The following is an 18391-nucleotide window of genomic DNA, read 5'->3' as shown; positions in this document are numbered from 1 at the left end:
ATCTATTATTCATCAGTATTCAGTAAGTTTTATTATGAGCTGCAAAACAGCATATGTATTTTTATACTCGGCTCCAATCTGTTCCCTACTTGTGTTCTGCAACATCCATTTTTGGTTTAGAAATGACCGGTCATGAATGTCACAGGATAATATGTGTTTCCTGAGTAAAGACACAGACAAGTACCTGGCCTATGTTCATTTTACACATTAATTTGCTGTAAATAATCTCACATGCAGTTTTGCCACTTCCTTTCTGTAGGAATCTCCGCAAGTATGTTGACATACTGTGGCTTGCAGAAAGCTGACATGTAGTATTTATGAGCAGAGAGGAAGTAAATTAATTTCAGTGTTTGGTTCAACATAAAAGGTTTCTGCAGTGTTCATTTACCCACAGTACTAAGAGAAGGTACAGTCCCTCCTCTACTCTAGCCATATTACCAAGGAAGGAAAATTCTGCTGAGTTAGAACTACAGGCAAGGGGTTAAAGAATACACATTTCCTAGTGTGAACTCTATACAGCAGTCCTATAACAGCTGTCATTATTTGCAGCATGCACGGTAGAGGGATAGGTGGAGAAATGAAGCCATGCTTGTAAGGTAAACACCATTTCCTTAAGCAACTACCATTTTTTTTTCTAATGATATGTACAAGGATCATTTGGGGACTTCCTTCCCTTGAAGTCTGGGTTTCCTGAGAGGAAGGAGAGATGAAATACAGGAACAAGTGGCTGCACATCATTTCCAGCAGTGTATAGACCTTCCTTATTAACACTGGTTTAGAAACCACATCTGAATCCCCAAACTTCCTGATGTTGTCCCTTTGAAAGGAGGGATGATGGGGAAGGAGATGGGTGGAGAGGGTGAAGAGGTGGTTCTGTCCTTTTAAAGGCCTTTCAGGCATAACAAAACTGCTCCCATACTCTTAAATCTACCATAAAAAGTAGTTTGCAATACAAGTGGGAAATACAAGGAAATGTTTCAGCTAATAAAATGTGCTGGACTGGCACCAAACTTCTGCTTGAAAAGCTGTTTATAATCAACAATGATTACTTACAGTGCCATTGCAAGACCATTGGAGGACTCAGAGATCGAAGGGTACCTGGTTCATCTGGATGAGACCTGGAAAACACAGAGTCATGAATCAGTAAACACCCACAGCAAACAACATGTTTTTTATGAGTGCTATTAGAAAAGGAGGAAAAGTCCAAAACCAGACTGATGAGCTGCTCCATGACCAGAGAAAATAAAATCTGCCCTGTTCACTAATTCACCAATGATATAAGAGAAGCAAATCAAATCCACTTGATAAGAACATCAGGGCTGTGTTGAAGATCTCTTTTAAGCCTCTGAAAGGGTTAATGGGACCCAAGAGATAATAAATACATTATGCAGCTGTGTAGGTGCCAGAAAGATGAATATAGGTTGATTTTTTAAAAACTTAACCTATGCAGAATGAGTCATAATCTGCACCTTGCGTCATCCAATAAATGGGCCTTTAGAAAATGAACCCACTGTGAATGGGCTGCTGGCTCTCAAAAAGCAAGCACCCTGCTCTCCTGCCTACAGCCCTGCCAGTCATAAGGATCAAAACAGCTATTCCCTATAGGTTACAGTGTGATGGCAACAGTGGGATCAAATACATGTTTGTGGGGTTACTGCATTTCTCTTGTAAGGTCAGAAGGTTTTGAATGAAACAAATGCTTTTATATCATGAAACATTCATTCTTAATCATAAATGTGCATTATTCTCATCACAACTGCTGCTGTGCCTTGTAACTGTGTTTCCTCGTTCGATTATGCCTCACTCACAGTAACTTTTTAATTAATACTTTCATTAGGAAAATCTTACAGGTTTAGATAAATAACATTTGTTTTTGCGCATTTCAACCACAAGTTTCTGCATGAGGGAAATTTCTCTATTTTGTAGTCACCCAGGGAAAGAAAAGCAAGTAGAGAGGAGGTCTACATGTTCACAAGATCTCTGCACTGAGGAGACAGAATAATCATCTTTTGTTGAATAGGAAAATAATGCAAAACAATGTAAACAACGCCCTTTTGTTCTGCACAAGAAAGACAGGGCTTTAATAGTCTTTAAACGAGATAGAAAATTTCCATCCAAATGGAACCATGGAGTAGGTAGACACATTACAACGTTTTGGAGCTCAGTGATTAAATTTAATACTGTGCCAAACAGCGATTAGTTGATGAAGGGCATTCATAAATGGAATAGAAACAAGGGAAGTGTGGCTCCGGTATAACAGTGGGCTTCCAGTACACTTTGGTGCTCAGCTTTTTACTTTAATAACAGGGTCAAACGAAAATAAGTTTAATTTGATTTATTTCCCTAAGGAAACTCGGTGGAATTGTAAACACAGGCTGGCTGGTACACATTACTAAAACTTCAGCTTCAGGGTCAGATCCAAGAAAAGGGTTTAGGTGCCTACTGAAGCGCAGCAATTTATCCTTTTCTTCAGCATTTTTCCAGCTCGCTAACTCAATCCCCCTGCTCAGAGTATCGGTTCACATGAGCCCCATTACTAGGCACTGAACTCCCCCAGCTCAGTGTGCAGGCAAAGCAGCATCCTAATTAAAGCTTCTGAATCCCAGCCTCAGAGCTGGGTGCCTGTGTCCTTTATGGATACATAAAGTAGTAGGATAGTACATTAAAATCCTTTGCTGAGCCCAATGCAGCACATTGTCCTTAACACTCTACATACGTGACTGATGATCCAGGAGAACAGGAGCACAAATCCTTTTTAACTTATCTGTGTTCTCTGCTAAGCCCATCTAAACCAGGCAGCAAGCATGTGGTGTGCAGGGAAGCCAGCAGCAATGCACGAGCCCCACGCACACGGAAACATCAGGTCTGCTTCAGCAAACAGTCACTGCTTTGGCACCAAATGAAGAATTGCTCCCTGACCTCTGCTAAGTGACCTTTGAAGAAAATCAAATTTTCACTTCACTTTCTGCTAAATGAACTGTTCCAGCCCATCCCAGCATCCGAAGTATTGGCACCTGAAGTCTCACGTACACCAAAAACATGAACTGAATTGAACTGTCTGTGTAGACTTGACTGCCCCGACCCAGCTCTTCTCTGCTTCCCTTTCTTTCTTCACCTATTCCTATGGCCCAACAGGAGGACGTCATCCTTTTAAGTTGAAAGAAGTCCTGTTATTTTAAAACCTCTTTTGGGCCAGATTCTGTTCGTAGCTGCAGCAGCATAAATCTGCTGGTTTTTCATGGGCCTTATCCAATGACATTCTGATGTAAGCAAGATCAGAATCTTGTTTTGGTGAGAAGCCACAGGGCTATGCTAATGCTCAGTTGTGGTACAGGTCACAGATTCTGGTGAAATCTCATCTATTTATGCAGAAGAGAACTCAGAGTTAAGAATTCCAATAATAGCAACATGATTGTTAAAAATGATAAATTACACAGAATGTCGCAGGCACTTTGCTTAAAATTTGAAACCCATTCATTAATTAACAACAATTAATCACCATGAAGCGTGTTATGCATGCTAACTAAGCTGCAACTATCACTCCAAGAAAATAAAGAAGTCCAGGAAAAATTCTCTTGGAGTCTCTACCTAGCACCTCAATGAATGGCTGTGTGAAGCTCCTGTCAGGATCCTCCATCACAGGCGACTTCCCTGCCTGCCAGGGGGCCCAGGAGCTTTTATCATCAGGGGAAGATGTGATTTGTACCTTAGAATAGTGCCAGGCTTATTCTTCATGCCTGATTTGTGTTCCAGCTGATGGTAAGAGGTAAATCTGAGAGGCTTTCTCCACGATGATCGAATGCCGAGAAGTGGAGCAGTTTACTGGAACAGGAGCAGCTTCGACTGGCTTTGAAATGATGGTATTCACAAGGAAGGTATGATATTTTACGTTCTGTGAAGCTGAGCTAGACCATTTTGGCAAAGAGACTGTCTGCCTGCCAAGGGTGGGGTAGGTATTTACTATCTAGATAATCACTTCCTACTGCGAGTGGGTCAGGTAAGTCAAATAACTATAGCCAAAAGAGCCTTTGGTCGAGACTGGTAGAAGTCTAGCCTATAAGTAAATACATCCCTCTGCTACACAGAGCACATCCTCCGTCATGTGATGTCTCAACCATTTCCTGGTACTGCCCCTCCAACAAATACTTCACTTTATCTCCCTCTGATTGTAACATCGGCAGTTTCACCACTGAGGTTGCTGTTGCTGCACTTTCTGGTGTCAATGGCCTGCTGTGAACTGGAAAAATACCTACCGAAAAAAACAGTCAAGCTCTTGAATGACACCAAAGGCTCTCTCTTTCTCTGCCTTTTTTGTAGCACACCGGGCAGCCATCCAGTTTGTCAGTTCTGTTTGTCCTGCTCCATACTGAATGTCTCAGAATCCAGCCCTCACTAACTATTAGGTTTTCAACAAAAACTGCAGCAAAATTTCAGCTTGCTGTGTGTGATCAGTGTACTGCACGGCTTTCCCTCAACCTGAGCCTGGGTGCCTTACATCTACAGGCGTGAATTGTGTTTGTTCTGGCACCTGATTTGGGTAAAAGGCATTGTATGTGTGTGATGGGGTGGTAAATCCCAAACTCGGCAAGAGTTCATCGTGCTGCCTTGCCCGATGGTAAGGAATAACTCATTTCTGGCTGAAATGCTTAAAGAAAGGTAAAGAAAGGTAACCCGGATGATAAGAAGTAACTGCTGGCTCCTGGCCTGCTCCTGCATGCATGGATGGAACAGGCAGCCCTGTCCAGTGGCAGCTCCCACTTGTGTGCTGAGCAGGTTCTCCTCCAGCCTAAGCAATGGTCCCCACAGAGCTGCTGGAAGGGATGCAGTGGTTCTTGAAAAGATCCTGCAAGTATTCAGAACACAGCTGATAATGGTATGGCTTTGTTCCCCGTAAATATTTTGAGCAATGCTGTTTGAAATTTTGCCTCAGCTCACTAAATTGTCTATCTCTGAAAGTCAAAATCATTCTGTCAGACTGTAGCTGAACCACAAAGAGAAAGGAGCAAGGAGATCCTCCAGATACCAGTCAGCATGACTGAGAGATGTCCAAGTGTTTCATAATGCTTTACTGGAAACCAAGTCAGCAAAACAAAGAGATGCTCACAGACTCTAGTGGGGTCTGGATTAAACCAATGCTTTCCAGGGAACAGCTCGATGAATCCTGGCAGTTTAGAGCTGCCACCTTTAAACTAAATTTCTGAAAATGAATAGGTTAATTAGCAGATCCACTGTGTTATCATGAAAACTTGTTGCTGTCCACCTTTCACAGCAAGCATACTTCTGCAAAGAATGAATGAATGCCAGTACAATCACTAAATGTATTTAAAAATTAACACTGCAACTGTATGTCATACAAAAGTACTCTGGTTTGATCTTCACAAGGTTATCCCAGCTGCTTCACCCCATAAAACAAACCACAAACACAATACTGAATGAGTCAGAACACACAGCTGGTTCCAAGAGAAGGGATAAATGCCTCGAAGAGTCCAGCAGACAGAAGGCACAGTGCAAAGCTAAAGGTGCAGCAGTGCATGGTAGCAGCTGAATGAACAGAGACTGAGGAAGTGAAGAATATTTTTCTCTAAAACTGCCTTTTTCATGCTCCTCCATCTCCCAGCAAGGCTAACGACCATTATAGGGCCAGACCAGTGTCTGAACTGGGAAGCTGGGAGATCCCAGCTGCAAACTGAGCAGCGGCCACAGGCTCTGGCACTCCTGATCACAGCCCTGGAAAGAGCTTCCAATGGACTTACACAAAAAGTCCTTTCAGGAGTGCTCCATAAAATACGTCTGAAGAAAGACCGTTAGGAGGAGACTCGGTTTGGTTCTGGTCTCTTCTGTTTAGCTCAGGTGTTGTTTTTTCACACACAGAAACACATGTACAGACTTAGTACACCATACAACGCCTCACTAAAGTCATCAAATGGTGGTTACAACTTCATCCAAGATCAACAAAGTCTTTTTCCACAAGTAAGCCTTTGTGTTTGGGAAGCCTTTGCCCTGAATTTTATTGTCTCCCAATCAACTAGCAGGTGCTCTGCAGTCAGACTCCAGCTATTTAGGGGCAGCAACTTCCCAAGCTGGCAAGCAATCCCAACTAGCAGTTAGGTACTGGAATGGGTAAGTTTTATTCAGGCAAACAGAAACACTCCCAACAGGAAAAGAAAGGGGAGGGGGGAAGAGGGAAAATGATAGCTTTCTTAGTTTCCATTTCATATTCTCTGTGTTGGCATAATAACTCTCAAAGAAAAGCATGAGGCTTCCAAAAGCACACACTGGGGCAAGCTGACATTATACAGCGGTTGTTCTTCAAACTTTCCAGTTTTGTTTAGGCCAACAACACAATTTGCTGGTTGTATATGTGATACTTTCTACACTTTCATGGATGGATGTATGCTGCTAATACCAAAACCATATAATCTAGGGCAATTTGACTCTTATTTTTTTTTTCCCTAGAGAAGGAACATTGAGTTAGGAACAAAAAGTAAGAAAGCCAGATGCCAGATGTGTCATCTTTCAGTGTAAAGCCACACCAGAATTTTCTAAGCCATGCAACTGCTCATTTGTGTGCCATTCTCATATCACATTTGTAAAGTCTGTCTCTAGGATCAGTGCACTGTACGGCACAAAATGTGATGTTTCTCACACAAGAGCATCGTGCATATGTATACATATGTTCTACAGAAGATCAAGCAGCAGCCTCCCATCACAGCCCCACTGAAGCCTGCCACTCCCAGTGGCAGAGGGCACGCAGTGACGTGTGGATTGAAGGACATAGTTCAGCTTCATTCTGTTAGCTCGTTAGGGATGGCCTGTGCAAGTGGCATCACTGGAAAGAGGTCTTTTGGTCACTAGGTATTCATAAGCCCTATGATCTCCTGGATGTACAAAGTAATTCTCATTCACTGAGATGCTTTCATATTCCTCAAGAATGAAAAATATCCCTGCATAAGTGCTAAGTTTCCAGGCAATGATGGAATTGTATCCTTCGGTAGACTGTGACTTTACTGTAAGCATCATCATTTCTGCTGCTGTGATGTTTCAGTCAGCAAAAACAAAACTCTTACCTCTTCTGCTATCTCTTTTCCCCTAATGCCAATACAGAAGTACTGGCACTGAGTGACTTTTATATTTAATCACAACTATTGATATTTATGGAGCTTGTGAACACATTAAGAGCAGAGACAAAGAAGACATGCTCATAGGCACTGCTGGCTGTGTCAGAGGGATCGTGTCAAATCCAGGAATAACACATACACTGTTATAATAATGAAAATGGGAAGTATTTTTACTGTGCAGTCTCAGTATCTGTTATATCAAGTCTGATAAAGCAGCTGTACCACTGAGAACCAGCAGGGCTCCAGAGACTCTTCCATAAGGAAAACCACAAAGTGGCAGCGGGGCCATAGCATTCAAGGTGAGGCTGGACCAGGCTCCAAGCACCTGATTGAGGTGTAGATGTTCCTGTTCATAGAATCATCATAGAATCACAGAATGGGCTGGGTTGAAAAGGACCATAATGATCATCTCGTTCCAACCCCCTGCTATGTGCAGGGTTGCCAACCAGCAGACCAGGCTGCCCAGAGCCACATCCAGCCTGGCCTTGAATGCCTCCAGGGATGGGGTATCCACAGCCTCCTTGGGCAACCTGTGAACAGTGTGTCACCACCCTCTGTGTGAAAAACTTCCTCCTTATATCTAACCTAAACCTCCCCTGTCTCAGTTTAAAACCATTCCCCCTTGTCCTATCACTATCTGACCTCACAAACAGCTGTTCCCCCCTCTGTTTATACGCTCCCTTCAAATACTGGAAGGCTGCAATGAGGTCTCTCCAGAGCCTTATCTTCTCTGAGCTAAACAAGCCCAGTCCCTCAACCTTTCCTAATCGGAGAGGTGCTCCAGCCCTCTGATCGTTGTATTGGCCCTCCTCTGGACCCGCCCCAAGAGCTCCATGATCTTCCTGTACTGGGGGCCCCAAGCCTGGATGCAGTCCTCCAGATGGGACCTCACAAGAGCTGAGTAGAGGGGGACAATTACCTCCCTCTCCCTGCTGGCCACTCCTCTTTTAATGCAGCCCAGGATGTTCATTGCAGAGGAGATGGAACAGATGACCTCTAAAGGTCCCTTCCAACTCAAATGATTCTGTGATGTTACGGTTATGGATTCTGCTGAAAGACAAACAGCGTCTTCCCACATACACTGGGACATTCACAAATATATACAGACACCTGCACATGAACTGCCTCTGCTTGCACCGAAAGCAATGCACAAGCAACGAATGGCAGAGGATGTGGCAGCTCACATTGCTCAGACTGGGCAGGTCAGCAGGTGCAGAGCCTCTCTCACTGAAGACCGACTCGGTATCAGTTATGCAACAGGTTATCAGCGTGGGCTGCTTCTGTACGGGTCATGACTTGTAAGAGTGGAAAAACTTGTTTTGTAGTAGCAGAGGGATTTTCCTGAAGTAAGTTAAATAATATTTAATGAAAGCTTGAAATTGCTGGAGCTGCTCTGGAGTGACATTAGCAGAGCTGAAATCTTTAAGCTTCTTTCACCTACTGCAATCCAGAAAATCAGTGACGATTCATTTATGTCTTCAGTCTGTGTTTACACCAGAAACTCAGAACTCATTTTCTGGATCCCTCAATCCTTCAGACAGAGAAATCTGAAAATTTCTCAAACCACAGGAAACTTAAAATAGCATTTGTTCCAGCACAGTTACACACTGTTGTTCTTGAAATCTGGGTTAGAAAATACTTAAGTCTCTAAATGAGCAAGGCCTGAAGCAAAGTGTCTCCGATACTGCATGCTTTATTCAAACAATTAACTCTGTGGGCAAAAGAGTTACAGATTTGCCATTGATTTTGTTCCTCGAGATTAATTCCTAGGTGGATTCCCCAGTGTTTAATAAGCATTTCACCTCTGCTGCCATCAGCCCCTGGGTAGAGATGAAGGCACCACAGTGGGTGACACAAACTGGGCGTCAGAACAGCTCTGCCTTCAGTTTCCTATTTTTACAAGACAGGGTTCCTTTTTATCAACACCCCGTCTTGCTTATTTGCTTGAAACTGAAAAGTAGGTTGGCAAATTGCTGGTGGGTTAATGCAGACGTTTCTTTAGCAAACGATGCCATGTATTCTTTGTGCCACTCCTGCTTTATCATCCAAGGGATGCAGGTGCCAGCAGCAGCTTTGCAGTGCTCCACTGGAGCACTCTGCAGTGCTTTTTAGAAGGATTGCTTTCAGGAAAGTAGAATACAGACCTCACGTGGCACAAGCCAGCAGCTCCCCCCTAAAAGCAGCAGTGCTGTGTCTGTTCACCCTGCATCCTCACACTTACGGGGGCTAACAACACTGTTTCCCCAACAGGCGAGGACACTGACCTGAACTCAATTAACACCTCCAGATTTGGACTCAAATGGATGTTACTTCTTCCCTAGTAAATATGCCTGTCAAAGTATTTTATTAGCCTACACAGCAGCTGCAGCTGCCTCTTTTCTCCCTACCTGAGCACACTTGCACTTAGCATCGTCTTGGCCAGCAAAATTAGAGACATTACATGTTCCAGCAGTGAGGGTTTGGAGAGACTAATAAAACAATAAAAGCAATAGATGTGTCACCTTAATCCACTTTAGGGACCTATATTTATTTAATATGCATCTGCCTATTTTAAGCACTCTCCCAGTATTACACACTTCTTTCCTTGTCCCCTTTTTAAATTTCTGCTGCAGTATTTCGACAACTAAGGGGGATAACTTCCACTGCAAAGATGCTGATCAGTATTCTCAGTTATAGTTTGCTTCTGAAAGAGCCAGCAGTGTATGGACTGAACATTTCTTCACAAGTCTTTTCAAGTGCAAACTATTAAGAGGGGTCCTTAAGTATCAGGACAAAGTCTACAGAGTGAAGAGGTAATGATGTTTTGTTTCCAGTCTAGGTGGACCAGCATGCACTTGGGAGGAGATCTGCTATCTTTTGGGAATGTTTCCAGTTAAATCCATTCTAACCACATTTGCTTTACTTGGTTCTGCTTCAGGAACTGCAAGTAGCTTGGCTCCAGCATTAAATAACTGTGCAGGAAATAGCAGAAGGTTTACCATGTACAGGCTGGGCAGGGGTGGGGCAATAAACCAAACTATAAATAAAGCAAAGATTGGTTTGAGGACATTCAGATTGATTCCATCTTAATTAGGAGACACACAAGCTCCCAGTGCTGGTGATTAAGTTACCCTCATTGAAAACACATTCAAATATTTAAATGCTACCCTGCTTCAGAAAGGGATGTACTGAGACATCAAAGCTAAGTGCCCCTAAATGAGGATCCATTCAAAGGCATGTTCTGCAAACTCTATGTTTGATGCCATGTTGTTTTTTGAACAATAAATATCTTACTGTCTCCCAGTCACATTCTGAAAGAATGAATCCTACTCCACATCTTAACTGGACTGCAAAAATAAAATCTAGACAGCTCATTTATTGATACAGTGCAATATCCAAACAAGTAATTTTATTGCTATTAAGCAAAATGTAGCAGCTGGAAAAATAAACCTCAAGCTATCATGAGAGTTCAGCTGCACAGAAAGAAAGCAAAATGGTGCAAACAAACAGAAAAGGGACTTCCCAAGAAACACCAAGAATGAAGTGAGCTCTGATGGCTCTGATTCCCAGCAGATCACTGTGGCTGTTGGCTTTGATGGTTGAAGTGATAGAAAGCTGGGTGGAAAAATGCCCCATAGAAAGTAAAGCTGTACTGTATCCAACCCACTGGGAAAGAAAACTATATGAGACAAACAAGGTTGCTACATTGTGCTTGCTGAACTTCAGAGGAAAACAGAAACACAGACATTAATATTAACATAGGGTGTCCCTAGCCTAGAAAAAAAGGCAACAAAAAAAGGAGTGCCTGTCCAAGAAAGTTACTCCTATCATTATAAGTCTTTCCAGTTCTATTTAAAGACAGCAAAGGAGCCAACGTGAGAAGCTGTGTTTTGCAGCTCTGCATAAACACTCGCAGATAAGGGTGGTACCAGGTGTCAGCTAGCCCTGCAAAGTCACTGAAATGTCAAGGATTGTTTTTCCTCTACTCCCTTTCTCTTTCCTCCGACTGGGAACTGCCAATGTTTATTTAAAAGATATCCCTTGTATTTGGCAAGAATGCCAGCGGGGCAGACATTAATGGATTATTATTTGGAACTGGAAGCCTGCCAAGGCGATAAGGATAGCCTGCCTACCCAAAGGCCCAAAGCCGTGCCATTAACAGTGGGAGTCAGAAATGAAATTGTCCTGCCAGATGCTCTGCTGTACTGAGTTCAGCAAAGACTTTAAAAATGGGCTGGCTCCAACTTCTATTTGATCTGACCTATGAAAATAATTAAATATATAAAGAGGCAGACGCGGGCTATAATGAGGGACTAATCCATCTGTAAGGCCCAGGTCTGATTCTTCTCTTTTGCAGCAGTGTGAACAATTTGCTCAGAGCACCATGAAGTCACTGCATATGTTCCTGTTCCCTTCTCTGCCCTTGAACTAGATCCCAACCTGGAAGCCCTGAACTCAACAGCTAAAAGCAGTGTGAGTGAGAGCCCTCATTGTACTGCTGCGACAACAAAGCCTTCCTCATTTATAGCTCTGAGCCAAGCAGGAGGAACACATCCTTGTGCAGCTATCCCCACAGCAAAATGGTTAACGCCAGCAGCACCCCCAAGAAGACAAGCCTGAAAGAATGTGATATTTTGTGTATGAGATATATTTAGATTAACACTGTTTACTATTAATCTTCTCCGCAAAGCTCTTTGTTTCCCAACAGATGAAAAACCAAGCAGTATTTCTCCACCCTGGTTATCATGTTCTTTGGAAGACGAACTTTTCCATGGCCCATCAGACATCACGCACTATAATTAAGATGCTTGCAATACCTTTCAGTAAAAGCAGGAGCTGGGGCACAGTAGCATTTGCCACTGTGATTGAAAGCCTTAAAGGCTATATGGAATTGACCAAGTTAGTATGTTTACCTGTTTGGAGCTGGCAAAAATAAGAAACTCTGTGCTCCTTTTGAACAGTTGGTCTGCCACTAATGAATTCAACAAAGCAGTTTTCCTACTTCTCATGAATGTGTGCTATGAGGTATTACCCCAGTCAGGTGTTCGCTGCTAAAAGAAAACACACATAAAGATTTAGCTATTTTTTTCCCTGCGTTTCTTTTTTCTCATCTTAAGCACACCGATAGCAAACCCCCAGGTTCAGGTACTGTAACCCTGGGGAGAACACAGGCAAGGAATTTCAGCACCAAAATAAAAGCATATCTCTTTATTCTCCTTTGACATTTCACTATCCTTTAGAGCAACTGCTCCTCAGGTTTTTAAGATTGCTCTCTGAAACAGGACTCTACGAGCAGCACAGAATTCAGACACCTGGAGTTGTAGAGCTATCCTCAGTACCATGCAGTCATAAGGAAAGTGTCAAGTATATAAGTTAAGAGAGAATTAATCTAACAGCAAACCTGGGGTGTGGAAGTTGGCCTGACCTTTCTGTCTGCTTTTCATAATGTGCTAGTTTTGCAGACATCTGAGCTCTGTAGCTAAGGCAGCACAATACCACTGATTCTGAACAATTCTGTCCTCTCCTTACAAACTCTCTAATAGAAAAATAAGGAAGGAAAAATATCTATTTTTCATCCGATATTCCTGTCCAGTTTCTTCATGGGAAAATATACTTTAATGTGAGCTTGAACGGCAAAGTTTTTTTGATGGATGTATCAAGAATTAAACAAGACTGAAGTTATTCTTCTTTCTGGAAGTCATTTACATTTTAAGATCGATGTCTCCTCTGGAATATGCAATTTAGCAGACTCTAGATTTATTTTTCTCCACGGTCCTTAAGGATAATCTTCACAACAGGAAGCTGACAAATGCTGAAACTCGACTGGGTTGTCAGGGGTGAAAGTTATTAACACGTGGACGTAACTCTATATTAGCATCGGCTCCTGTAGTGATTATTTAATATAAAGGATGCTTGGTGTCTAAGTCCAGCTATTACTGGAGCTTAAGGAAGGTAAGTCAGCCCTGCAGGCAGCACGTGGGGTCCCCAGTCTGTGACGGCACAGGGAAAACCTTTGGTAGAGGAAAAAAGCACTGCTATGAGGAAGAATAAACTTGGCCCCATAAAACCCATGTATTATTGTTTCATTACCATTCACTAGGAAACAAAGATTGTGTTTCTCAGCAGCAGTTTTACCATCACAAACAGCAATCTGATTCCATGGCATCACAGGTTATTCCTAGCACTAGGAGTGGGTGCACCAAGGAAGGACACATGGAGGCTGAGCCACAATCAACATCCACCAGGGTGTCTGTCCTCACCCACTCAGCTGCCTTCTCATTCCTCTCTGACTGTATTGGGACTGCACTGACACCACCCCGTAAGCTGTTTCTTCATTCTGTCTCCTCAGTTGTTTTTCAAGAGCCTTCTGGCTGCCCACATGTGTCTCCTCCTCCTCCTGGATGCTGTGTTTTCTAAAGAAGCAACAGATTGCTGTGATGTTGTCCTTTTGATCTAATGAGAAAAACTCCTACAACAACGATGTGCATGCATTTCTTTCCATATTATTTAGCAGTGGGGCTTGGAGACACACATCTCTCCCAGACTTACTTTTTCTGTACATCCCACCCTTACTGCCAGTGTCTCTTAGCTCACTAAGCTTTTCTCTCTCCCAGCCCCATACCTGCATCCTTTCCTTTTGCTCTCACTGTGCGGCCATTGGAGCTCCCACACATTACTTGCCCTCCCCCTGCGAACTGCTGCTTCTTTGCAGGTTTCTTCCTCATTTTTGCTCATGATCATAATCATTTATACGTGAAGCAAAGACATAGGGATGGGTCTTAAAACTGACAGTGGTCATTCCTTGTATTGATACAGTCTATTTTAATATCTCAAAACTCGGACTTCTTACACCAAGAAACTTAGCCCTTCAAATCATCATAAGAAATAGTTGTACTCATCTTACTGCACACAGGGAGGTAGTTACAGATGTGCCAAAAGACAAACCTGGGCATCAGTTAGGAACTGATATGGAACCTCCATGCCATGATTGATCTTAGTGCAGAAAACAGCACTGCTTAGCTCAAAAGCAAATTCACACTGGTTGGAGGAAGTAGAAAAGTGCATTGTCTTAGCAATTAAAGTTGCATCTATAGAATGAAATTTAGTACAGTGGACAATATTATTCTTTGCCCCTCATTCCCTTCAACAGTGTAACATACCTTGGGATCACAAGTTTCTTTTTAGAAAATACTACTCTACGTGTCTCACCTTCTTTGTCAGCATTTTACTGGATCATTTCTATTTCTCTGTAAAATCCTCCCTTTCAAAGTCTCCTGTCTTCCCCCAACTGCAGCACTGATGAGCTTTCCCTAATGGCAGTGACACCCTGGGACCACGAACAACTCACTACAATTCCCAGGGTTGCAGACAGAACCCCATAAAACAGCTACTTCACTTCTGAAGCCTTGAAAGACACAGCAATGTACATGATGTGCTGTGTGTACATGGGGGATCCTTATGGAAGTCAGGGCCTCCTGTGTGCTGATGCAGGGGAATGAGGTCTTCCAAACCAGAGATTGCAGCTGTGAGAGTGTGCAGCACATGAGATATGTATCCGGGAATGAAGTACCTTTCCTTTACTGGGTTGAATCTGTACAAAAGGATGCTGACACATTTCCACGCTTTTTCTGAAGTTCAACAGGTTTGTTTCAGTCATGGCAAGGCAGAATGTTCTGAACACTCTCTGAGAGCACAACCATGTACTAAAACTTCTCCCATGCGCTTTGTTAAAGTGGCAAAAACCAAAAGCAATGCCTCTAGAGCTCAGCTAGACCAAACATAGGGTTTCATTTGCCTGCTTGGCTCATTTTGCCATCATCTTGAAGGCACAAATATGGGCTGGGAAGGTACCAGGAGAGCAGAGCTTCATAAATCATTCCATGTATTAACAGGAGGCTGCATCAGCAAGCGCTGCTCATTTAGCTACCTTAAACTTCATCCAACCTGCTTATCCCCCAGCTGCAGGAATAACAGACCACTTGAAAGGTAATATTTTTGCTATTAGTGAAGAAAGGAAAAAATGTGATCTTTGCTGTAGCTTGGGAATAATTTTTCCAGTGCTACATAGAATGAGCCTGAGTGAACACTGCTATTTTTGGCAACGGCCCTCCTGCTTAGCTCACATCAATAATTTTAATGCTTTATTTGTGGTTTGGGCTGTAAGCAATGGTGAAAGGCTGTGGAGAAAAAAACGTGGCAAAATTTGCTAAATAATTTTGAGTTCATGACATTTATAAAAATACACGAAAGTTTTCAGAATTCTTAGAGTCCATACATGCTCATAAAGCTGGGCCATGAAGCATTTTGTTTTACATATGCAAACATCACTGAATTACTCTTTATGAGGTTTTAATTAGACTTTTAAGGTTTCACTGGTTACAATGACAGACTGTCAAACGTGCTCTCAGACTCCCATGTCTTGCAATGTCATTAATGCAGGGAATCTCACATTTTGTCCCGGTAGCTTTTTTCTCCATGTTTTTCACTGTTTACATCATAGAAGTCCCACTCAGAGATCAGTGTTCAGTGTTTCAGGTGCTGCATAGCAAATAACTAAAACAGACTTTCAAGATCTGAAAGCACATTTTAGGAGGAGATTTTTCAGCACAACAATTACAGCTTGTGTCGTACCTTCTTCCTTGTACTCCCGCAGCAGTTCTGACCCCTGTGTAGGTGGCCTGACTTTCAGAGCTGCTGTGCTCCCTCTAGCATCATTTCTCCTCCTACATGCCACTGCTTGCTTTTTCTTTTCCTTACTCTCTGCTTTGGGGAAAAACAAAAGCAGTAGCACTGCACTATATTTGGAATAAGATATGTCATAAGGGAGGACTTGTCTAACCAAAAAATTGTATTAAAGCACTGACATCCATCGGGATGGATGGTGATAGGACAAGGGGGAGTGGTTTTAAACTGAGACAGGGGAGGTTTAGGTTAGATATAAGGAGGAAGTTTTTCACACAGAGGGTGGTGACACACTGTTCACAGGTTGCCCAAGTAGGCTGTGGATGCCCAATCCCTGGAGGCATTCAAGGCCAGGCTGGATGTGGCTCTGGGCAGCCTGGTCTGCTGGTTGGCGACCCTGCACATAGCAGGGGGTTGGAACGAGATGAGCATTGTTGTCCTTTTCAACCCAGGCCATTCTGTGATTCTATGATCCACCCAAATATTCACAATCCCTTAACTTTCAGTACAAGAGGAATCATACTGCAGTTACTGGTAATACTCAGGTTCCTATAGTTAGCCATATGCTTTTTTATCAGTTGGATCAGACCAGGAAAAGCATTAGCTGGGACAAATTCTGACTTCATCAAAATCAAACAACAAAGATCCTACTAGCTTCCTTGAAAGAATAAAGACATTTGTATGTTCTCTAACAGGCAAATGACCAGACAGAAGCATCAGTTCAGGCCCAGCAGTCAGCATTTAGGACTGTTGTTAAGTAAGTGAGTAACTTAGGCCAGAGGAGGAATAATCATTTTTACTCCTCCATAGCTACTCTGTTTTCTTCCCTAAAATTACATGTTCGACTTCTGCAAATTCTGTAGCCAACACCAAATTCCAAATGATCACCATAACAAAAGGAAAAGTGCAGAAGGAATATTCTACTGCCTTCCTCCAGTCAACATATACACATTAATGGTGTCATGCTAGGAGTTACACAGACAGGGTTAAGTGACCAATAAATGTTTTGTTTTGTTTTCCTTGATTGGAAGTTAGCAGAGTAGCATGGCCATCTGCATGATGTTTACAGCACTATGTACTGCTTGCAACTAGAAGTTGTGGATTTGATCATTAGTTCATTGGTTTAAATACAAATACATTGGCTGAAATACAGTCATGCTGGGTTTAATAGCAGCAATTGTGGAGTGCATTATTTTAGTTCATGTTAGTACTGTGAAGACTTGGGAAAAAAACTCCTTGGCAGACAAATTCATCTTTTAAATTCAGTGGAGCAAACAACTGACAATTGGCTCCTTGCCTCTGAATCAAAATACACCCAGAAAGTACATCTGGACCAGTTTCCCAAGCAGGCAGTACAGAATATTCTGGGCTAGAGCACCAGTAAGTCCCTTCTGGTAGTAGGCCCCTTCTCATGCTTGAAGAACCTCAACGAGCACCAAGCCAGACAGAGAGAATGAACTATAAATCAGCAGCCTTATGAACTTGAAATGCTCTGCAAGAGCAAGAGACCAGTTCCAGAGAGCAATCCAGAAAACACGATGTTCTCTCTTCAAAATGAGAACCCAATCCTAAAATGAAGTGGTTAAGACCATTCCTAGAAGCTGGAGATAGGATGGTTCAGTTCCCTCTGGAGAAAAAGGACTAGAACTCAGCTTTCCTACAGCCTGAGTAAGTACCTTTGCTATTAGACTTGTTATTTTTAAGCATTATAAATTCATCCTTAATGTCTGATAAAACAGTGATTCATTCACAAGATACAAACGATTATCAATTATTAGATACATTTTTTAAAAGCTGAAATAATCTGGAAATAATAACAACTGTGTTGTCTAGAAAAATGAACATTTCTGAAAGACAAGCTATAGTTTAAAGCATAAATACACAGACAGCTTGATCAGCTGAGAGCCTCCTCTAGCAGTTCTGCAATTGCAGCAGGATTTTCACTTAGGAGAAGATGTAAGCTCTTAGAGTCTCTCTCAGTGATGGGTGGTCATCCTTCACCATTCTGCAACATGTTCAAAACATGTAGGCTATCTTCAGCACAAAAAGCCCTCCCTTTTCCTATATTTCCTTAAAGCCCAAACTGTTATTTTAAAGTACTGTAGCTTTGCTGCATAAGCTTCTAGCTCAAGCCAGTGCATGAGGCACAGTTACTGTGAACATTACCCAGAAAAATATTCCCTTGTATGAGGCAGCATAAGTCCGTTAGATGGAGTATTGGTTTCTATATACCTAGAGCCTGATACGTCAAAGTCACTCCAGTTTAACTCGATGAGAACAGGCAAATTTACAATAGCATAAAGCTGGAATAACAGTGGTTGAGAGGAATGAAATAGGAATCAGCCTCACACTGATTAGGGACCACAAAGGCACATGTGGCCTCAATCATGACAACGCTGGGTTTTGAGAACAAAAGCTACTTCTCCCTTTCATGGGGACACTTCTTGAATTACATACTCCTTTGAGACAAGAGACATGCAGGGCCATGATATGCAGATAACCACTAGCCTAGGCAAAAGACTTCCTTCTGCTCTACACTACTTTAATTATCTTAAGCAGGATTTTACAAATAAAAAGCACTACTTCCTAGCCTCTCATTTAAGTATATTCCA

The 18391-nt window shown here is 42.4% G+C and overlaps 1 protein-coding gene across 28 annotated transcripts in view; it reads right to left on the bottom strand.

Moving 5' to 3' along the window:
- The window catches only part of FGGY (FGGY carbohydrate kinase domain containing), a 278664-nt gene that overhangs the window by 200392 nt on the left and 59881 nt on the right, over positions 1 to 18391 (bottom strand). For 24 of the 28 annotated variants that reach the window (XR_005861966.2, XM_046944690.1, XM_046944687.1 and 21 more), the window contains one exon: positions 1054 to 1118. The gene's annotated coding sequence lies outside the window, so the exon portion shown is untranslated. Of the gene's footprint in view, positions 1 to 1053; positions 1119 to 3706; positions 4063 to 18391 lie in introns of those variants that run through there. The other 4 variants (XM_046944692.1, XM_046944702.1, XM_046944695.1 and 1 more) reach the window with 1 other exon arrangement.

Source organism: Gallus gallus, chromosome 8 (genome assembly GCF_016699485.2).
Source record: "Gallus gallus isolate bGalGal1 chromosome 8, bGalGal1.mat.broiler.GRCg7b, whole genome shotgun sequence".
NCBI classification, from domain to species: domain Eukaryota; kingdom Metazoa; phylum Chordata; class Aves; order Galliformes; family Phasianidae; genus Gallus; species Gallus gallus.
Note: the sequence above shows the minus strand (reverse complement) of the source record. Positions and strands in the feature narration are given on the sequence as shown.